Below are 23609 nucleotides of genomic sequence, written 5' to 3' on the forward strand. Positions count from 1 at the left end.
ATGTGCTCATGAATCCTCATTTCTTTTTCTTCTAGACAAAACTAGACCACATTTTGCAGCTTCCCCTGAAGTTAGTAGAAGCCATATGAATGAGTTCTGGCCAACGGAATGTGGGCAGAAGTGATGCTAAGGCACTTCTTGACCTAGTCCCTAAACCAACCTCCTGTGGGGTCCTCCATGAGCTCTCTCTTTCTCCGCTTACCAGCCTAACGCAGCAAAGGACAAACACTTAACGATAGCAGAGTCATGCTATAAATGGCATCCGAGGCCCTGAATAACTGTGTAGAGAAGAACACACACAACTGCCATTCCTTCCCCTCCTTACCCTTATTGGACTATACTGTGAGCAAGAAAGTAACTCTCCTTGTCTCAAACATACCCCAAATATCAGTGGCTTGTTACAACCATTTTCCTGATTAACAAAATGGACTTTCCTTGTGTTCAGGAAGATTCACTGGGTATCAGTGGGATAATTAGTGCAGCAAGTGCCAGGACACAAATTAAAAAATAAATTATCATGGCGTATGGCTTCTAGGTAGATGCCAATTTTATCTTACTTCTGAAGTAGAAAAATTTGAGCTTATTTGTTGTTGAGAAATATTTGTTTTTCTTCCCCTCTTCCCGTGTTCCTTCCTGAATAATAACGCCGACATTCCTTGCGAGGCAGGGTTCTTTCTACCCACCTTTGTGGCCTGATGAGACCCCGTGGCTGTGTGCAGGGCATTCTACAACCACTCAGTGATTTTCAGCTGAGTGAATTCAAACAAAAGGAATGTGGTGATGCAGGCAGTAATCTCAGCCCCTTGGGTTCCTTGGCCTTTCACGGAGAGCTTATGTCCACAGCAAAAGCACTTAGGATTCAAAACCCCTATGAGTGTACAGTGTATGGGAGGGAGGGAATGACTTAAAACAGATGAGGGTTTTAAGTTCAGCCTGTGCTCAACAGTTAAATTCAATTTAAAGACTTCCCAAAACCTTTCTGAAATTACAAAAGAGCCACGAGAAATCAGCTTCTTTCTCTTGTGGTTGCAGACTTAATTCTGCAGTTCATGAAGTTATGTCAAAGTGCTTGCGTAACACTGCAAGCTGTTGCTGATGGAAATGAGGATGGTTTCTTCTTTGTTGTTAAATAACTAGAGTTATCCCACAAACATTCAGCCCCCACTATTGTGTTAGATGTGTAACCATGATTCCTGCCCCCAGAGAATTCTAAATGTGGTGAAACATCCATTGAAAATGCCTTAGAAAGGAAAATGCTAATGGTAGACCTGGTGCCTCAGGTTAAATTTGAAAAGCCCATCCCTGGAAGGAAGGCTTGAAAGTCTGAAGAAAATACTTGGGTAAAGTTACAGGACTGAGAGGGCTGCTGGTGACTGGAGACACCTACTCTGATCACATTCTCTGCCTCTACATGGTCAGCACCACAGAGAATCTGCCTGCTCCTAAATTGCTCCTCACAACCCAAATGAAGGTTTAGGATTACAACCTGGGAGACAGCCAGCTCTGACATCCTGAACCCCTTTATGCCTACTAGGTGTGCTCTACTATTTTTTCTTTAATACAAAAGAGTCTAAGCTTAGGTGTTAGAAATATGGTTCCCATCCCATAAGTCATTAGTAATATGACCTTGAGCAAGTCCCTTCTCTAATTTGTATTCTATGAACTGAAGGGTCTATTACATGAAGGCACATAATAAATGTGTTAATTTGAAATCCCCTAACTGCTCCATAATTTGTAACATCATTTAAAATGGAAAAGCTCTGTTAGAATACTGCTCCCTAACCTGGGAGTACATGAAAATTGCTGAAAATGAGTTTTTCTTAGTTGTGATAGGGACAGGAGGCAGGGGAATTCTGGGAAGAAGAGGGTGGGTCCCCAGTGAGGGCCCCACTCTCAAGCCTGGAACTGCAGCTCAAAATGAGAACATGCATTCCTGTTTTCCTGCTCAAATGTTGCCTTTTCCAAAACCACCCATGGGCCACCCAGCCCCAGATCCTGTGCCCGTAAAAACCCCAGGATCCACCAACAGAGAGCAGAGAAGAGAAGCAGCAGCTGGACGTCTGTGACTACAGTTGGATGTTGGAGAGAGGCAGCTTAATTTCAGAGGGTTGGCTTGATGGTGTTGCTTCGGAGAGGAGTCTGGCAGGGGACAGCCAGACTCTGAGGGAAGATCACTTTCCCACTCCATCCCCTTTTCAGCTCCCCTTCCTGCTGACAGCCACTTTCATGGGCAATAAAATCCTCCCTATTCACCACTCTTCAATTCGTCTGTGCAAGCTGATTCTTCCTGGATGCCAAACAAGAGTTCAGATGCCACGGGTGTGGACGCTAAAGGTTGTCACACAGACCCTTTACCCATGCCGGTGGAGAGCCACTGCTTACCACAAAAAGGCAGAGGGCCCACTAAGCTGTTTAACATTTAAGCCATTTGTGGACAGAAAAGCTAAAAGAGCACAGTAACATACACCCTCTTGGGCTTCAGGGTTGCAGGCACCCACTAGATGCTGCCACGGGGCCCCACATGGAATTTGCTCCAGCCGGCACCCAAAACTGCTCACTGCAGCTCCTGCACCCACTCACCTGCTCATTCCCTCCCACAAGGGGTGAAGCACAATGGGTCCAAGTGAGTGGAGTTTGCCCCTGCCAATGCTAAAGCAGCCAGCTAGATCCAGCACAAGTTCACTCCAGTTCCCGTGAAGGGGTCAGGGAAATTTCTTGCTTCAGTTGCCTTTTGTTTGTTTGTTTGTTAAGATATAACTAACACACAATAAAATGCACAATTCTTTTTTTTTTTTTTAAGAGACAGAGTCTCACTCTGTTGCCCAGGCTGGAGTGCAGTGGCACGATCTCGGCTCACTGCAAGCTCCGCCTCCCAAGTTCATGCCATTCTCCTGCCTCAGCCTCCTGAGTAGCTGGGACCACAAATGCCCACCACCATGACCAGCTTTTTGTACTTTTAGTAGAGACGGGGCTTCCCCGTGTTAGCCAGGATGGTCTCGATCTCCTGACCTTGTGATCTGCCCATCTCAGCCTCCCAAAGTGCTGGGATTACAGGCGTGAGCCACTGCGCCTGGCCTAAAATGCACAATTCTTAAGTGTAGTCAATGTGTTTTGACAAATGTATATACCTGAGGAACTATCACCGCACTCTTCTAAACAAAGCATTGCTAAAGAAGTTTCCCTTGTGCACCTTCCTAGTTAATCCCTTCTAACCCACAGTCAAACACCCTTTGACTTCTGTCACTATTTAAGTGGAATTGAAAGTCTGTATTCCTTAGTACCTGTCTTCTTTCACTCATAGTATCTATGAAATTCAGTTATTCCTTTCTTTTTATCATTTAGTAGTATTCTGTTGGATGAATATCTTGCTATAGACAGAATGGTGTCCCCCAAATTTCATATGTTGGAGTCCTATTCCCAATGTGATTGAATTTGGAGATAGGGATTTTAGAAGTTAATTAAGATTCGATGAGGTCACAAAGGTAGGGTCCTAATCCAGTAGAATTTGTGGTCTCAGTAGAATTGAGAGAGATTTTCTCTCTCTCCTCTCCCCACATACATACACCAAGGAAAAGCCATGTGAGGACATAACAGGAGAGTGGCCATCTACAAGTCAGGAAGAAAGTCCTCCCCAGGAACTGAATTAGCCAATACCTTGATCTTGGACTTCACAGCCTCCAGAATTGTGAGAAATAAATTTTTGTTGTTTAGGCCACTCAGTCTATGGTATTTTCTTATGCCCAACCTGACTAAGACAATACCACAATCTGTACAATCTGTTTATCCATTCATTTGTTGATGGACATTTCAATTGTTTCTAGTTTTGCGTGTGATTACTACAGCTATTAAGAATATTTACATATAGGTTATTGTATAGTCATGTTTTCATTTCTCTTAAATACCTAAGAGTAGAATTGTTGTGTCATGTGGTAAGTATATATGTAACTGTATTTTAAAAGCTGCTAATTTTTTAAAGTAGCTGTACCATTTTTTCATTCCAACCAGCAACGTTTGAGAGTCCTAATTGCTCCACATCCTCATCAACATTTGGCATATTACAATATTTTGTTTCAGCTATTCTGATGGGTGTAAAGCATTATTGCATGATGGTTTTAATTTGCATTTCTCTGAGGACCTATTGGTGATGAGCACTTTTTCATATGCATATTGGTCATTTATATATCATTTCTTCTGAATTGTCTGTTCAAGCCTTTTGCCAATTTCTCTATTGGGTTCATTGTCTTTTTATTGTAGAATGATATGCATTCTGTATGTGTTCTGAATACAAGTGCTTTTTTAGGTATACGTATTCCAAATATTTCCTTCCAGCCAATGGCCTGTATATTCATTCCCTTGACTGTGTCTTTTGATAAGCAGTAATTTTGATGAATTTTGATGAAATTTTGATATAAGTCCAATCTATCAGTGTTTTCATTCATGGTTATTCTTTCAACATACAGTCTAACAAATCTTTACCAACCTCATAGTCACCAAGATATTCTCTTTTGTTTTCTTCTCATAACTTCATAGTTTAGCTTCTATTCTTAAGTCTATGATTCATCTCTAATTAATTTTATGATGATGGAATGCAGAAGATCCATTTTTTCCATGTAATTATCAAAAATAACCATGTAAGGGTCATTTTTTTTCATATAATTATCCAGTTGTTCTAGCACCTTTTATTGAAAAGGCTTTGCTTGCCCCCATTACATTGCCTTACTTTGTTAAAAATCTATTAAATGTATAAGTGTAGGTTGATTATTGTACTTTCTATTCTGCCCATTTATCTATTTGTCTGTCCTTACACCAATAACACATGATCCTAATAATAGCAGCTTTGTATAAATCTTAAAATTTGATTCTGTAAGTACTCCAACTTTGTTCTTTTAAAAAAATTATTTTGGCTATTGCAAGTCCTTTGAATTATCTCATAAATTTTAGAATTAGCTTGCCAATTTCTACAAAAAAGCCCACTGAGATTTCAAAATGACATCTAATAATGATGCGTCTTTCAACTCAATATATCTTTCTTTTCATTTGGAGAGCCTTGTTAAGTCCTCTCAACACTGTTTATTTTGATTACATATATCTTGTATAATTTTTATTAAATTCAATCCTAAATATTTTCTGCTATGATGTTATTATAATTGGCACAGTTTAAAAATTTTATTTTCCAGTTGTTCATTGCTAATTCATAGAAATAAAATTCACTTTTATACATTGACTGCAATCTTGCTAAATCACATATTAGTTCTAGTATGTTTTTTTGTTTGTTTTTTTGTTTTTAATAGACTTTACTTTTAGAGCAGTTTTAGGTTCACAGCAAAACTGATGGAAGGTACAGAGATGTACCATAGACTGCCTGCCCCAAAACATGTATAGTCTCCCCCATTATCAGCATCTCCCTCCAGAGTGGCACATTTGTTACAATATCAATGAACCTACATTCATACATTATCACTCGGAGCCCATAGATTACATTAGAGCTCACTCCTGGTGCTGTATCAATTCTTGGTAGGTTTGAAACCAATCTACAATGGCGTGTATCTACCATTATAGTATCATACGGAGTAGTTTTATGTCCCTAAGATTCCCCTGTGCACCACGTAATCACCCTTCCCTCCCTACATCCTAACTCCTAGCAATCACTGTTATTTTTATGGTCTCTATAGTTTTGCCTTTTCCAGAATGTCATATAGTTAGATTCACACAGCATGTAGCCTTTTCAGATTGGCTTTTTTCATTTGGTAATATGCATTTAAGTTTCTTTCACGTCTTTTCGTGGTTTTATTGTTTATTTCATTTTAGCACTGAATAATATTCTATGTCTGTATGTAACACAGTTTTATTTATCCATGCATCTACTTAAGGATTCAACTCAAAGTGAATTAAAGACTTACACCTAAGACCGGAAACCATAAAACTCTTAGAAAAAAATAGCAAAAAGTCTTCTTAACCTTGGCTTTGGCAATAAATTGTTTTAATATGACATCATAAGCACAGACATCAAAAGTCAATTTAAACAAGTGGGACTACATCAAACTAAACAGCTTCTGCACAACAAAGGAAACAATCAACAAATGAAAAGGCAACCTATGGAATGCTAGAAAATATTTGTAAACCATATATCTAGTAAAGGTTAATATCCAAAATATATAAGGAACTCACACAACTCAATAGCTAAAATACAAATAACCCAATTTAAAAATAGGTAAAGGACCCAAATAGACATTTTTCCAAATAAGACATCCAAATGACCAACAGGTATATGAAAAGGTGTTCAATATCACTAATCATCAGAGAAATGCAAATCAAAAGCACAGTGAGCTATCACCTCATGCCTGTTAGAATAGCTATTATAAAAAAGACAGGAGATACCAAGTGTTAGAGAGGATGTGACACAAAGGTAATCCTTGTATAATATTGGTTGGAATGTAAATTGGTACAGCTATTATGTAAGACAGTATGGTGATTCCTCAAAAAATCCAAAATAAAACTGCCATATGATCTAGCAATCCCACTTCGGGGTATATATCCAAAGGAAATTACAAAAGTATCTAAAAGAGATAACTGCATCCCACATTCATTGCAGCACTGTTCGCAACACCCAAGCTATGGAAACAACCTAAGTGTTCATCAATGGATAAATGGACAAAAAAAATTATGGTATATGTGTATATACATATATACACATACACATAATGAAATACCATTCAGCCATAAAAAAGAAGAAAATCTTGTCATTTGTGACAACATGAATGAACCTGGAGGACATTATGCTAAGTGAAATAAGCCAGACATAGAAAGAGAAGTACTGCATGATCTCACTTATATGTGGAATCTAAAAAAGTCAGACTTGGAGAGGCAGAGAGTAGAATGGTGATTACCATGGGCTGGGGCGTGGGGGAAATGTTGGTCAAAGGGTACAAAGTTTCAGTTACTCAGGATGAATATTTTCTGGAGATTCTAATGTATAGGATAGTGACTATGGTTAATAATACTGTATTGTATGTTAGACATTTGCTGGAAGAACAGATCTTGATTGTTCTTACCAAAAAAAAAAAAAAAAGGTAACTATGTAAGGTGATTGACATGTTAATTAGCTTGGTTGTGGTCATCATTTCACAATATATATTTGTAACAAAACATCATGTTGTATACCTTAAAGATGTACAATTTTTATCTGTCAATTATACCTCAATAAAGCAATTGTAGGGGAAATAATTTACACTTGATTCTTTTTAGCAGTTTTCATTTCTTTCCTAAAATACCCCACCTGTCAACTTTGATATCTATACCCTATAAATTATTTTATAAATTTATAATATTTGTTTAAGTCCTTGTTGATTAATCCTTAAAAACCAGTCATCTGTCTACTTTCATTTATTATGCTCTCTCTTGATTATAGGCCACACTTTCCTGCTTCTTCCCATCTTATAATTACTATTATATTCTGAACATTGTGTAAAATAAAACTTTGGAGTCCAAGTACATTATTTTATTTTGTTTATTTTCCTTTCCTCTGTATGGTGGTTATAGTAAGGTATTAATGATTCAAATCTCTTCTAGAGTCAACTTTAGATGGGATTGGGTCATAGCTTTAATCAGATTGATTTCATCTTTGATTAGCATAACCCCTCAAATTGATTTAATGCTATAATTTCCATACAGCTATTTGTGTATTACAATTTCATTGAGAGGCATATAATGACTTGCTCTACAGCCTTGAAAAGCAAATAGTTCCAAAAATTCTTCTGATCACAGCTTTTGGTCAGAAAAAGAGCATAAACCACAATGTGAACTTATTGAACATCTACTATGTTATAGTATTAAATTATGTGCTTTGGATATGGACATTCCCTGCCCTCAAGGGCCATTAAAATCTAGCTGGGAAGACAGGGACGATACCTAAAAATGTAAATAATGTGGCAAAGAAGAATTTTTAAAATATGCCAAATAGGTGGGACCAGCAATAAATGTAGCTTTAAAAAAAAAGCAGTCACAGAAGGCTCTGGTGATTAGAAGACTTCATATGGGAGATGAGACTTAAGAAAATGTAAGGTAAATTCGACAGGTTCAGGGAGGCCTTTTTGAAAAAGGGAATGTCATGAACATAACATGGTACATGTTTGAGAAGAGAAGGCTGGAAGATTACAAGGATTAGGAGATGTTATATTTTGGAGGGTCTAGGAATTTGGCTTTCCATAGGCATTAATGCAAATCCAAAGTCGTAGTATCAATGTGGTAGCCACGGAATCAGAGCCAGACTATGAAAACATTGATTTTACAGTAACCTGTGAATAGTGACAATACTTTTTTGCCCTCAGACCCATTTTTTTTTTTTGCCCTCCCCCTGTTCCGTATCATAGTGGGGCTAACCCCACTGAATCTAATTTTTTGCCCTCCCCCGTTCTGTATCATGGTGGGGCTAACCCCACTGGATCTACATAGCTATTGGATCTATTTGACCTGTAAGATTGAGGAGTGGGAATGAGGATTAAGATGGCAGACAGCAGGCAGGACTACCTTGCAGCTCCCATTTGTATGGACAAAGCAGTGTGTGGAGACTCACATCGTGATTTTTTGCTCCAAGAACTACCACAGGAACATACCAGGAAACCCAAGAGAACCCATAGACCCTTTGAAGGAACTGTGATCACCACTGCAGGCTCCCTGAGATGCTGAAAATACTGTGAGTCTGCTTGCTTTCTCAATGGCGAGGCTTCTGGTTTGGGGCAAGTTTTCAGCCCCGGTCACCAGTTGTCTGGAAATAGACTCGGTGCTATTGGGGGGACAGTGGGAGTGAGGCTGGCCTTTAGGACTGTGAGCTACATGGGAGTGGGGTGAGCCTGTGACTGCCAGCTTTCCCTCACTTCCTTGGTGACCTATATGACTCAGCAGAGACAGCCATAATCTCCCTGGGAATATCACTCCATTGGACTGGGAACTACACCCCCATCCCCCACAGCAGCTGCAGCAAGCCCTGCCCAAGGAGAGGCTGAGCTCAGACACACCTATCCCTGCCACCATGGTGGGTGATCTTTCTCTACCCACCATGGTAGCCAAAGGCAAAGGTTATAATCTCTTCGGAGCTCTGTGGCCCTATCCACTGCCTGAGAAACCTGAATACTTAACCAAGTGTGCCTAGGGCAAGTTTGAATCCTCCTTATAGGACTGGAGCTGATGCACTCTTGAAAGTGCCACCTCCTGGCTGGAGGCCAATCAACATAAAACCAGTGCACTAAACAAAAACACAGCCAAGGAACATCACCAGAGTCCACTTCACTCCCCTGCTATCTCCGCTGGAGCAAGTGCTGGTATCCATGGCTGCAAGACCTGAAGACGGATCACATCACAGGACTCTTTGCAGACACTCCCCAGTACCAGCTCAGAGCCCAGTAGCTCCTCTGGGTGGCTAAATCCAGAAGAGAAAAAACAATTACTACAATATGGCTCACAGGAAGCCTCATCTGTAAGTGAAAAGTGAGAACACCATATCAAGGGAGCACCCTGTGGGACAAAAGAATCTGATCAGCAGCCCTTGAATCCCAGATTGCCCCTCTGATATAGTCTGCCCAAATGAGAAGGAACCAGGAAAACAATTCTGGTAATATGATAAAACAAGGTTCTTTAACATCCCCAAAAGATCACACCAGCTAACCAGCAATGGAGATCCAAACCTAGATGAAATCTCTGAATTGCCAGAAAAAGAATTCAGAAGGGTGATTATTAAGCTAATCAAGGAGGCACCAGAGAAATATGAAGTCCAACTTAAATAAATCAAAAACATGCTACAGGGTATAAAAGGAAAATTCTTCTGTGAAATAGATAGCATAAATAAAAAACAATCACAACTTCTGGAAATCAAGGACACACTTAGAGAAATGCAAAATGCACTGGAAACCTTCAGCAATAGAATTTAACAAGCAGAAGAAGTAACTTCAGAGCTCGAATGCAATGCTTTTGAATTAACCCAATCTGCCCAAGACAAAGAAAAAAGAATTTTAAAAAATGAACAAAGCCTCCTAGAAGTTTGAGACTATGTTACATGTGCAAACCTGAAGAAGAGAAATCTAAAAGTTTGGAAAACATATTTGAGGGAATGGTCAAGGAAAACTTCCTAGCCTTGCTGGATATCTAGACACCCAAATATAAGAACCTGAAAGAATACCTGGGAAATTCATCACAAAAGGATCATCACCTAGCACATAGTAATCAGGTTATCTAAAGTCAAGACAAAGGGATGAATCTTAAGAACTGTGAGCAAAAGCGTCAGGCAACCTATAAAGGAAAACCTATCAGATTAACAGCAGATTTCTTTTTTTTTTATTATTATTATACTTTAAGTTCTAGGGTACATGTGCACAATGTGCAGGTTTGTTACATATGTACACATGTGCCATGTTGGTGTGCTGCACCCATTAACTCGTCATTTACATTAGGTATATCTCCTTAATGCTATCCTTCCCCCCTACCCCCTCCCACAATAGGACCTGGTGTGTGATGCTCCCCTTCCTGTGTTCAAGTGATCTCATTGTTCAATTCCCACCTATGAGTGAGAACATGTGGTATTTGGTTTTCTGTTCTTGCGATAGTTTGCTGAGAATGATGGTTTACAGCTGCATCCATGTCCCTACAAAGGACACAAACTCATCCTTTTTTACGGCTGCATAGTATTCCATGGTGTATATGTGCCACATTTTCTTAATCCAGTCTGTCACTGATGGACGTTTGGGTTGATTCCAAGTCTTTGCTATTGTGAATAGTGCTGCAATAAACATACGTGTGCATGTGTCTTTATAGCAGCATGACTTATAATCCTTTGGGTATATACCCAGTAATGGGATGGCTGGGTCAAATGGTATTTCTAGTTCTAGATCCTTGAGGAATCGCCACACTGTTTTCCACAATGGTTGAACTTGTTTACAGTCCCACAAACAGTGTAAAAGTGTTCCTATTTCTCCACATCCTCTCCAGCACCTGTTGTTTCCTGATTTTTTAATGATTGCCATTCTAACTGGTGTGAGATGGTATCTCATTGTGGTTTTGATTTGCATTTCTCTGATGGCCAGTGATGATGAGCATTTTTTCATGTGTCTGTTGGCTGTATGAATGTCTTCTTTTGAGAACTGTCTGTTCATATCCTTTGCCCACTTTTTGATGGGGTTGTTTGTTTTTTTCTTGTAAATTTGATTGAGTTCTTTATAGGTTCTGGATATTAGCCCTTTGTCAGATGAGTAGATTGCAAAAATTTTCTCCCATTCTGTAGGTTGCCTGTTCACTCTGATGGTAGTTTCTTTTGCTGTGCAAAAGCTCTTTAGTTTAATTAGATCCCATTTGTCAATTTTGGCTTTTGCTGCCATCGCTTTTGGTGTTTTAGACGTGAAGTCCTTACCCATGCCTATGTCCTGAATGGTATTACCTAGGTTTTCTTCTAGGGCTTTTATGGTTTTAGGTCTATCATTTAAGTCTCTAATCCATCTTGAATTAATTTTCATATAAGGAGTAAGGAAAGGATGCAGTTTCAGCTTTCTACTTATGGCTAGCCAATTTTCCCAGCACCATTTATTAAATAGGGAATCCTTTCCCCATTTCTTGTTTTTGTCAGGTTTGTCAAAGATCAGATGGCTGTAGATGTGTGGTATTATTTCTGAGGGCTCTGTTCTGTTCCATTGGTCTATATCTCTGTTTTGGTACCAGTACCATGCTTAACAGCAGATTTCCAAGCAGAAACCCTACAAGCTAGAAGGGACTGGGGTCCTATTTTTAGCCTCCTTAAACAAAACATTTATCAGCTGAGAACTTTGTATCCAGTGAAACTGAGTCTCATAAATGAGGAAAGATACAGTCTTTTCCAGACAAACAAATGCTGAGAGAATTCACCATTACCAAACTAGCAATACAAGAACTGCTAAAAGGAGCTCTAAATCTTGAAACAAATCCTCAAAGTACAACAAAATAGAACTTCCTTAAAGCATAAATCTTACAGGATCTATATAACAATAACAATGAAAACAACACACAAGATATCCAGGCAACAAATAGCATGATGAATAGAATAATACCTCACATCTCAATACTAATATTGAATGTAAATGGCCTAAATGCTCCACTTAAAATATTCAAAATGGCAGAATGGATAAGGAATTACCAACCAGGTTTCTGCTATCTTCAAGAGACTCACCTAACACATAAGGACTCATATAAATTTATGGTAAAGTGGTGGAAAAAGATATTCCATGGAAATGGACACCAAAAGCAAGCAGGAGTAGCTATGCTTATATCAGACAAAACAATTTTTAAAGCAACAGCTGTTAAAAAAGACAAAGAGGGACATTATATAATGATAAAAGGACTAGTCCAACAGGAAAACACCACAATTCTAAATACATATACACCTAACACTGGAGCTTCCAAAGTTATAAAACAATTACAACTAGACCTAAGAAATGAGATAGACAGCAATACAATAATAGTGGGGGACTTCAATACTCCACTGACAGCACTAGATGGGTCGTCAAGACAGAAAGTCAACAAAGAAACAATGGATTTAAACTATACCCTACAACAAATGGGCTTAACTGATATTTACAGAACATTCTACCCATCATCTGCAGAATATACATTCCATTCATCAGCACATGGAACATTCTCCAAGATAGACCATATGATAGGCCACAAAATAAGTCTCAGTAAATTTAAGAAAATTGAAATTATATGAAGTCCTCTGTCTGACCACAGTGGAATAAAATTGGAAATCAACTCCAAAAGGAACCCTCAAAACCATGCAAATACATGGAAATTAAATAGCCTGCTCCTGAACGATCATTGGGTCAACAAGGAAATCAAGATGGAAATTTAAAAATTCTTTGAACTGAACAATAATAGTGACACAACCTATCAAGACCTCTGGTATACAGCAAAAGTGGTGCTAAGAGGAAAGTTAAATATAATTAAATACCTACATCAAAAAGTTTGAAAGAAAACAAATAGACAGTCTAAGGTCATACCTCACGGAACTGTTGAAACAGGAACAATCCAAACCCAAACCCAGCAGAAAAAAAGAAACAATGAAGATCAAAGCAGAACAAAATGAAATTGAAACAAAAAAATACAAAAGATAAATGAAACAAAAAGTTGATTCTTTGAAAAGATAAATAAAATTGATAGACCATTAGTGAGATTAACCAAGCAAAGAGAGAAGATGCAATAAGCTCAATTACAAATGATACAGGAGATATTACAATGAATACCACAGAAATACAAAAGATCATTCAAGGCTACCATAAACACCTTTATGTGCATAAACTAAAAAACCTAGAGGAGATGGATAAATTCCTGGAAATATACTACCCTCCTAGATTAAACCAAGATTAGAATCTCTGAACAGACCAATAACAAGCAGCAAGATTGAAATGGTAATTTAAAAACTGCCAAGAAAAAAGTTCAGAACCAGACAGATTCACAGCTGAATTCTTTCAGACATTCAAAGAATTTGTATCAATCTTATTGACACTACTCCAAAAGATAGAGAAAGAGGAAATCCTCCCTAAATCATTCTATGAAGCCAATATCACCCTAATACCAAAACCAGGGAAGGACATAACAAGAACAACAACAAAACTACAGACCAATATCCTGATGAACATAGATGCAAAAATCCTCAAAAAAATACTAACAAATAGTGTATCAAAAAGATAATCCACCATGATCAAGTGGATTTCATACCAGGGAGGCAGGGAGGGTTTAGCATCTGCAAATCAATAAACCACATAAACAGAATTGACAGCACTAGATGGGTCATCTTGTGTTTATGTGATACACCACATAAACAGAATTCAAAACAAAAATCACACAATCATCTCAATAGATGCAGAAAAGACATTTGACAAAATCCGGCATTCCTTTTTAATTAAAATCCTCAGCAAAATTGTCATAGAAGGGACATATCTTAAGGTAATAAAAGCCATCTATGACAAACACAGAGCCAACATTATACTGAACGGGAAAAAGTTGAAAGCGTTCCCCCTGAGAATTGGAACAAGACAAGGATGCCCACTTTGACCACTTCTATTTAACATAGTACCAGAAGTCCTAGCCAGAGCAATTAGGCAAGAGAAAGAAATAAAGGGCATCCAAATCGGTAAAGAGGAAGTCAAACTGTTGCTGTTTGCTGAGGGTTTGATCGTATACCTAGAAAACCCTAAAGACTCATCCAAAAAGCTCCTAGAACTGGTAAATGAATTCAACAAAGTTTCAAGACACAAAATTGATGTACACCAAACAGTAGCACTGCTATACACCAACAGTGATCAAGCTGAGAATCAAATCCAGAACTCAACCCATTTCACAATAGCTCCAAGAAAATAAAATACTTAGAAATATACCTAACCAAGGACGTGAAAGACCTCTCTAAGGAAAACTATAAAAGACTGCTGAAAGAAATCATAGATAACACAAACAAATGGAAACACATCTCATGCCCATGGATGGGTAGAATCAATATTGTGAAAATGGCCGTAACTTCAAAAACAACCTTGCAATTTTCATCAAAGTACCACCATCATTCTTCACAGAACTAGAAAGAACAATCCTAAAATTCATATGGAACTGAAAAAGAGCCCACATAGCCAAAGCCAGACTAAGTAAAAAGAACAAATCTGGAGGCATCACATTATCCAACTTCAAACTATATTCTAAGGCCTTAATCACCAAAACAGCATGGTACTGGCATAAAAACAGGCACATAGACCAATGGAACAAAATAGAGGACCCAGAAATAAAGCCAAATCACTTACAGCCAACTGATCTTTGGCAAAGCCAACAAAAACATAAAGTGGGGAAAGGACACCCTACTTAACAAATAATGTTGGGGTAATTGACAAACCATATGTAGAAGAATGAAACTGGATCCTCATTTCTTGCCTTATACAAAAATCAACTCAAGATAGATAAAAGACTTAAACCTAAGACCTGAAGCCATAAAGATTTTAGAAGACAACAACGCAGAAACCCTTCTAGACATTGGCTTAGACAAAGACTTCATGACCAAGAACTCAAAGGCAAACACAACAATAACAAAGATAAATATATAGGACTTAATTAAACTAAAAATCTTCTGTACAGCAAAAGAAATATCAGCAGAGTAAACAGACAATTCATAGAGTTGGAGAAAAATCTTTATAATCTATACATCCGGCAAAGGATTAATATCCAGAATCTACAAAGAAGTCAAACAAATCAGAAAGAAAAAACAAAAAATTCCTAATCAAAAAGTGGGCTAAGGACATGAATAGACAATTCTCAAGAGAAGATATACAAATGGCCAACAAGCATATGGAAAAATGCTCAACATCACTATGATCATGGAAATGCAAATCAAAACCACAGTGTGATACCACCTTGCTTCTGCAAATATGGCCATAATTAAAACATCAAAAAATAATAGATGTTGGTGGGGAACAATTTTACACTGTTGGTGGGAACGTAAACTAGTACAACCACTATGGAAAACAGTGTGGAGATTCCCTAAAGAACTAAAAGTAGATCTACCATTTGATCAAGGAATCCCACTACTGGGTATCTACCCAAAGGAAAAGAAGTTATTATACGAAAAAGATACTTGCACTCACATGTTTATAGCAGCACAATTCACAATTGCAAAAATATGGAACCAGCCCAAATGCCCATCAATCAATGGGTGGAGAAAGAAAGAAGAAAGGAAAGGAAAGGAAAGGAAAGGAAAGGAAAGGAAAGGAAAGGAAAGGAAAGGAAAGGAAAGGAAAGGAAAGGAAAGGAAAGGAAAGGAAAAAAGGAAAGGAAAGAGGGAGAGAGGGAAGGAGGGAGGGAGGGAGGGAGGAAGGGAGGGAGGGAGGAAGGGAGGGAGGGAGGAAGGAAGAAAGGAAGGAAGGAAGGAAGGAAGGAAGGAAGGAAGGAAGGAAGGAAGGAAGGAAGGAAGGAAGGAAGGAAGGGAAAGAAAATATGGTATATAAAAAGCCATAAAAAGGAATGAAGTAATGGCATTTGCAGCAACCTGGATGGAATTGGAGACTTTTATTCTTTTTTCTTTCTTTTTTCTTTCTTTTTTTTTTTTTTTTGAGATGGAGTCTTGCTTTGTCACCCAGGCTGGAGTGCAACGGCATGATCTCAGCTCACTGCAAACTCCGCCTCCTGCGTTCAAGCAATTCTCCTGCCTCAGCCTCCTGAGTAGCTGGGATTACAGGTGTGTGTCACGACGCCTGGCTAATTTTTGTATTTTTAGTAGAGATGGGGTTTCACCATGTTGGTCACGCTGGTCTCGAACTCTTGACCTCACGATCTGCCCGCCTTGGCCTCCCAAAGTGCTGGGATTATAGGCGTGAGCCACCACACCCGGCCTGGAGGCTATTATTTTAAGTAAAGTAACTCAGGAATGGAAAACCAAACATTGCATGTTCTCACTGATATGTGGGAGCTAAGCTATGAGGATGCAAAGGCATAAAAATAATACACTGGACTTTGGGGACTTGGGGGAAAGGGTTAGGGCTGGCAAGGTATAAAAGACTACACATTGCGTACCGTGTACACTGATTAGGTGATGGGTGCACCAAAATCTTAGAAATCACCACTAAAGAACTTATTCATGTAACCAAACATCACCTGTTCCTCAAAAACCTATTGAAATAAACAAATTAAAAAAAAAAAGAAAAAGAAAGAAAAGATTGAGGAGTGAGTGGAAAGAAGCCAGGGTATATCTCCCCCTCCTTGTTTGCTTTGGATTTCTCCAGCAACAGCTAAATCACTTTCTTGGCATGTCTTCCTAGCTACTCCTTGGTGGCCCTGGCCCCTGAGTTCGGGTAACACTGCCCTTCCATTCTTCCCTCGGTTAAGGAGCTTAGCAGCTTCTTGGTATCACTAATCACTGGGTTACCTCATCAAGCCCTGGTAAATTCCTCATCCTCTTCCATGGCTGCTGTAATGAAGCACCTGCATTAAGTTCCTTCTGCTTTAAATAGCCACAGTGATTTCTAGCATTCTAATTGGATCTGGTTATATCTGGGGATATGATTGTAAGTGATTTCCACTTTTAGGTATCAACATTTTATTTTTGTGTTTTGAAATTTTTATGACAGATATTAATTTTGCAATCATAATAAAGCCAATTTTAAAATAAAAATTAACATGAATGAGGTGTATTGGTGGATTAAATTTAGGAGATAGTTCATGCAAATTATATAAGGCCTGAGTATGGGTAGTTCTGTGAATTGCAGTAATAGAAATCGAAGGGAAATAAAATACTGACTCAATATACCAAGAATAGAGGCAGCCACTAAAGCAGTGATTCCAAATCAAGGGAGAATATCAGAATCACCCGGGGAGCTTTATAAAAATATATGTTTGGGTCTCACCCCAGACCAACTGAATCAAAATATTAGATGATGGGTTCAGGCATGACTATTTGGAAATGACTTCCTGAGTTGTTTGCATAAACTCCATCCTTATCCTTTGCCCTCCCATCACCACTGAGAACCTTTAGCCATGAGGGAGCCACAAGGGAAAAGAACAGGCTCACTAGGAGAGAGGCAGTGGAAGAAGCAGAAGTAAAAGGATGAGGAGTGAGAGGGGGAAAAAAAAAAAAAAAAAAAAAAAAACTTTACAAAGGAAAATAACATCCTATAAATTCATGTCTAGAAATTAACATTGAATAGAAAGATTTTATAAAAATGATTCATGTTTGCCTAACATATTAGCTCTAAAAAGCACATTTCTCAAATATATTAAGATAGGGGAGGCTTGGTGGAAGATAGTTTTAAAGACAAAGATTTTGCTTTTTAAAAATACCAAAAAAAAGAAAGGGACCCCATTTGGAGCAATGTGATTTTTCTTTTCCTTTTTTTTTTTTTTAATTTTACTTTAAAAATTTATTTTACTTTACTTTATTTTACTTTATTTTACTTTAAAAATTTATTTTAAAACTGGGATACATGTGCTGAATGTGCAGGTTTGTCACATAGGTATACATGTGCCATGGTGGTTGGAGCAATGTGATTTTTCTAAACCCCAAAACTATAAAGAAGATGCAATAAACAACAGCATTTTAAATGCCAAATTAGAGTGAATAAATAAATGACCTTCCCACGGGAAAGTAGGTTCCCTTGATATTTTAGCAAATAGAGTTGTAACTGACAGATTCCCTTATTCATGGAAAATGAAGGTTCATTAATATTGAACTTGTCAGTTAGCTACATGAGTAATGTAGATTTTTGTGAAAGGGGAGATGCACTTACTAGTACTTACCTCTTTGTATGGTACCCATACCTGATAAATTAGCATAAACATACCCTGAGAATGATGCTGTATGGCAGACACACCTGAATGTGTGTTCTGAGTGCCAAACTAAGGAATCTGGGAGTAGCCAACCTGGACATTCATTCCTTACCTATGAGAAACAGCTGAACACCCAGTTCATCCCATGGAATGCGGGCATGAAGGTTGCCAGGTGGAGGTTTCTAGGGGGAGGGTGGTAAGTGAATCGCTATATAAACTGCATGCTTTTCACAAGTGGTTGCGGTTCTCCTGCCCAGCCTGCTGCTATTGGTCTGTACACTTCTCCTATCCAGTTCACTGCCAGTGGACCATCCCTGTATGTAAGTTTCCCTCAATAAACCCCATGTCTTGTTTACTGGTTCTGGGTCTCTTCTTTGGCCTCTTGAACCTGGCACCTTCCCTATTGAATTTAATAGGGGTCTGGCATGACACTCTTCATTAAAACATATGAATAGCAAGAAAAAAATCAACTTAGTCTTGAATTCTACAAACCTAAAAATTATCTTCTATTATCAGAACACTGGAGAAGTTTAATAAGCATTTTATGAAAAGCAAATTTAACAAAAACAAATTTAACAAGCATGCCCAAGGTTTAATTGATGGGAAAATTTTTATTATATTTAATAATATACTCCCATCTCCATCCACAGACCTAATTTAAAAAACATGAGAATCTCTAAGCCAGACAAAGAACCAATCTAATGAGTAGGTATTCTCCACAGGGACTGAGGCAAGGTTGAGCAAACTTTTAAGAAATACACACTATGGCTCTCAAGATCTGGCCTTCCACCCGACCAGGGTCATTGAGAGGAATGGCTCCTCTCCCCAGTTAAACATGCATGCAGATTCCAGCCCTCTAGTCTCTATATACAACAGATACCCTATGCACATGCCATGCCAGTGTGGGTTATAAGGACGCTCCTATTGTGAAAGGCTAGAAATTGAGCTGGCAGGTGACAAAACAGTAGTGGGAGAGACAGATTTGGGCCCATAGGGCTCTGCAGTGCCTGGGAAAGGTAAGAATGAAAAAAAACAAAGGAGACTTAAGTTAATCTAAGGCAGTGGCTCCCAAACTTTTTCAGGTGCCAAAAATGCCTATTGGTCTGTTATATTCTAACACATAAATTAGCATCTATTTTAGTAGGAGAAAATATGACTTACATAGATATACATTTTGTGCACATATAAATATACCTGTGTATAAGTACATATACACAACTCAAAATTATTGCCACATGTCTACCAAAACAAGCTGCAAGCTAAATGCAAGGAGTTGCTCCTCAGTTTTCCTATTAACATTTCTCAGCTTATTCATTTCGTCATCTGCTTGTATTCACAACCAGGCAAGTGGTTACAATTTCCAATGGCTTGAGAAATAATTTATGGGAGAAAAACATAAAATCAAGGAGATCATTCATTAACTTTACATTTTCCTGAAAGTTGGAAAAAGACTATAATTGTCTTTTAGAGGAAATTAGCTTGGTCCATCCCAAGAAACACTCATAATTGTTAAGACTCTTAGACTGTAAATAACTAAAGGGGAGAAAGATTTTTGCTATTTAAAAATATCAGGAAGGGGAACATCACACACCGGGGCCTATCATGGGGAGGGGGGAGGGGGGAGGGATTGCATTGGGAGTTATACCTGATGTAAATGACGAGTTGATGGGTGCAGCACAGCAACATGGCACAAGTATACATATGTAACAAACCTGCACGTTATGCACATGTACCCTACAACTTAAAGTATAATAATAATAAATAAATTAAAAAAAAAAAAAAAAGAAAGAGAGGCTTCATTTGGAGCAATGTGATTTTCTAAATCACAAAAACTATGAGGAAGTTGCAATTAACAACAGCAAACAGTTTTAGCTAATACATAACTAAAACAAAAAAGGAAGAAATTTTAACATAAGAGTATCTCTTAGCATCCATAGGCGGAGGTGAAATAAAGATTCACAAAGTATTTGGAACAAAAAAACTGTAAGGCCAGAAGTATTCTTTATCTTATCTGTTTTCCTTTGCATGTCTGATACCCACCCCCACTTCTTCTCCCTCTCCCTCCCCTTTTCTAAATTAGTTATTTCTGCTTCTCCATCCATAAGGCAGTTATATGTGGTTAACTTTACATCTCTCGGGGTTACCAGATAGATTCTGTTGTTTGCTGCAATGGAAATATATGCCTAGTTCGCTACACTCAAACTGTAATCATTTCTGAACTCTTTACTTTGGGACTGCTTTCCATTGTATCCTTAAGAAACAATAGAGAGTGAACATTATCTATTTAATGATGATCAAATCCTTAATCCTTTGTGCAAAGAACTTTCACTTAAAAATGCTTCAGCTATGCATGTTTTAGCTTATGAAAGTGGCAGCAGGAACACGTTAAGGTCCTGTTCTTATGCATCTGTTAGAAAGTTACTACTCAGATGCAGAATTCAGCTCTGCAAGCAACTAGAATTCCAGATTGCCTTATAGGGTACCTGAGGGAAACTGCTGCCCTCCCCACAGTGATGGTAAATACACAGAACAGCAGCTCATAGCCTCCAGCATGCCCTAATACAGGACTCCACACACTTGGACTTTCCTGTCAACAGGCAAAGAGCTACTATGTCCTCAGGACAGGACTAAGAAGGGAGGGTGAGTGATGTCTAACGCCTGGAGGAGAAAACCAGGCAGCCTCAGAACTGGCTGAGCCTGTGCAGCCGGGCACAGAGGATTACACTGCTTCTGGGGCTTCAGAATTGTCCATATTTACAAAGAATTTGAAGTGAAAGAGTGACCTGATGTTGAACACTATAATCCATGCAGTTGGCACTGTCACATCTAACTTACTTGTGCGTGCTGAGCTGCCTAAGCAGATTAGGCAGCTGCCATGTACCACAGATGAGGAAGAGTCTAGCCATCTGTGAGACACATGATTTTTCAGTGCTTCTAAAGGGGATCACCATGATTTGCTGGAGGTTTATTTTGACTGGAGGAGAAGGTGGTAAAAAGATGACTGCAGTGTGACAATTAACAAATGGCAATTCTGAGCAGAGGAGAAATAACTCAAATTATACTTAAGGCATATGTCAGATGACTCTTGACTAGATTAGGTGGTCAACGGAGCAGATACCTTTAGGTAGAAGCAAAAAATTCTAGATGTCCTTGCTCCCGTGTCTACATGCCCCATGATACAGATGTGTTAAACACAGATACTTGACTGGTGTCACACAGCCCCATGGCTCTTGTCATGCCCCTTAAATGCCCCATGTTACATGGACCATTTTGAGTTTTCCCTCTTGGATGCCAGTGAGTCAGGATCCAGATTCCATTTCTAACTGAAGAACCTCTGCACATCAGCCTTATGCCCATGCACAGAGAAGTATGATGTAACAGGCAAGATAATCCACCTGTCTAAGAACATTTTCACATTAGCCTGCCATATGCCTGAAGTTCCTGCATGTCTTTCTTCCTTTGCAGTAAAGCCTCTTAAACTACCTGTCCTTTCCATTCCCACTGTCCTCACCCCTATTCCCATTTGCCTTGGCTTTTGCAACCACTTCTCAACTAAAGTCTCTGCTTCCAGTCTTTTCCGCATAAGGAATCCATCCCATGACATGCTCCCAGAGGTACCTCTCCAAACATATTTCTGACATGTAACACCCCTCCTCAAGAACCATCACCTCCCTGTGGCCTGTGAAGTGCCAGGCTGAGCTCAAAATCTTCTGCCTAGTATTCAAGGCCACTGTCAATGTGAAAATAATTTAAACTTACAATATTTTCTCTCATTGCTCCCCTGTGCTTACATGTACATTCCAAACAAAGTGTAGTATTCTGTTTCTGGGATACATTATACACCATTTATTCTGCATATCTTTTCTGTTGTTTCTGAGGCCTGGAATTCTATTCTTCCAAACTTCTCCTCACCCTTTCTTACCCTCAAACTCCTCTGCCTGTTAAACACCCATTTATTCTTTAAGGCCAATCTCAAATGCCACTTCCCGAGGGCCAGTAATATGATAATGTATGTTGTGTCCTCTGTAAACTATTAAAAATGTGACAGATACAAGGATACAAAAAGTTATTTGCAAACACTTTAGTCTGGGAAGTTGTATTAGTTTGCTGAGGCTGACTTAACAAAGTACTACAAAGTGAGTGGCTAAGATAACAAATACTTACTGCCTCACAGTTCTGGAAGCTAGAAGTCTGAGATCAAGGTGTTGGCAGGGCCACACTGCCTCTGAAGGAGCTAAGGAAGATCTGTTCCAGGCCTATTGCCTGGCTTCTGGTAAGTCCCTGACTTGTGACAACGTAACTCCAATCTTCACACGGCATTCTCTCTGTGTGTATGTCTGCCTATGTCCAAATTTTCTCCTTTTTTAAAAGACACCAGTCGTATTGGATTAGGTCCCTCCCTAATTGACCCCATTTTAAATACTGAAGTTTTTACAATAGTACCTATCTATGGCTATGAGTGAAAAATGGAATTCGTACTCTAAGTCTATGTGATTACCTCTCTAACGACCCTATCCCCAAATAAGGTCATATGTGGAGTTACTTGGTGCTAGAATTCCAATATATTTTTGTGGAGAGACACAATTAAACACATAACAAAACTTAATGAATGATGCAACTTTATTATTTTGGCTGAAAAAAAGATCCTTGGTAGTAGGAGGCCATCCTTTCACCACCAAAACCAAAGAGCTATAAAATACAGGTAGAAGTCTCTATTGACCCAACAGTCAGAAGTACTAGGAACTTCCTGCTTCATAGCACCCGCAGCTCAATCGATATGCTTGCCAAGTCTAGAGATACAAAGAATTACTTTGCTTGTGCACTTGCAGATTCAAGAAGACAAATTCAACATTCTGTGATAGAAAAGAATACTATAAGAGAACAAGCCATGGAAAAGCTATTATAAGGAAGACCAAGAAAGTCTATAGCATCTTCTGACACCGGACTTTGATTAAACTTAATGACACTCAAAAAACAGTATCACATTCAGGTGGCCCAGGGTGATAGGTCTCAACCTGGTTGCACATTAGAATCAAACACAGATGATTTTCCCTCTACCTGCCCCAAATGTTGATTTAATTGGTCTGGGATGGAGCAAAATTTTCGATGAAGTCATGGAAGAGAACCACTGATCTAAGTAAGACAGATCTATATGTGCTCTGTATGCTATAGTAAGACAGTTCTGAATACTGCAGTATTTACAATAGTACCTATCTATGACTATGAGTGAAAAATATAATTTGTACTCTAAGTCTGTACTATTATACAGAATATCTGAGACTCGGTAATTTATAATAAACATA

The 23609-nt window shown here is 38.7% G+C and overlaps 1 long non-coding RNA gene across 1 annotated transcript; it reads left to right on the forward strand.

Annotated features, from left to right (window-relative positions):
- Window positions 1–3558: 3558 nt before the first annotated feature.
- On the forward strand, window positions 3559–23263 carry LOC112425528 (uncharacterized). Its single transcript, XR_011622127.1, has 3 exons — window positions 3559–3685; window positions 22481–22579; window positions 23136–23263. It is a non-coding gene; the product is annotated as an uncharacterized lncRNA (long non-coding RNA).
- Window positions 23264–23609: the final 346 nt, after the last annotated feature.

This window comes from Macaca nemestrina, chromosome 4 (assembly GCF_043159975.1).
Source record: "Macaca nemestrina isolate mMacNem1 chromosome 4, mMacNem.hap1, whole genome shotgun sequence".
In the NCBI taxonomy this organism is placed as follows: Eukaryota; Metazoa; Chordata; class Mammalia; order Primates; family Cercopithecidae; genus Macaca; species Macaca nemestrina.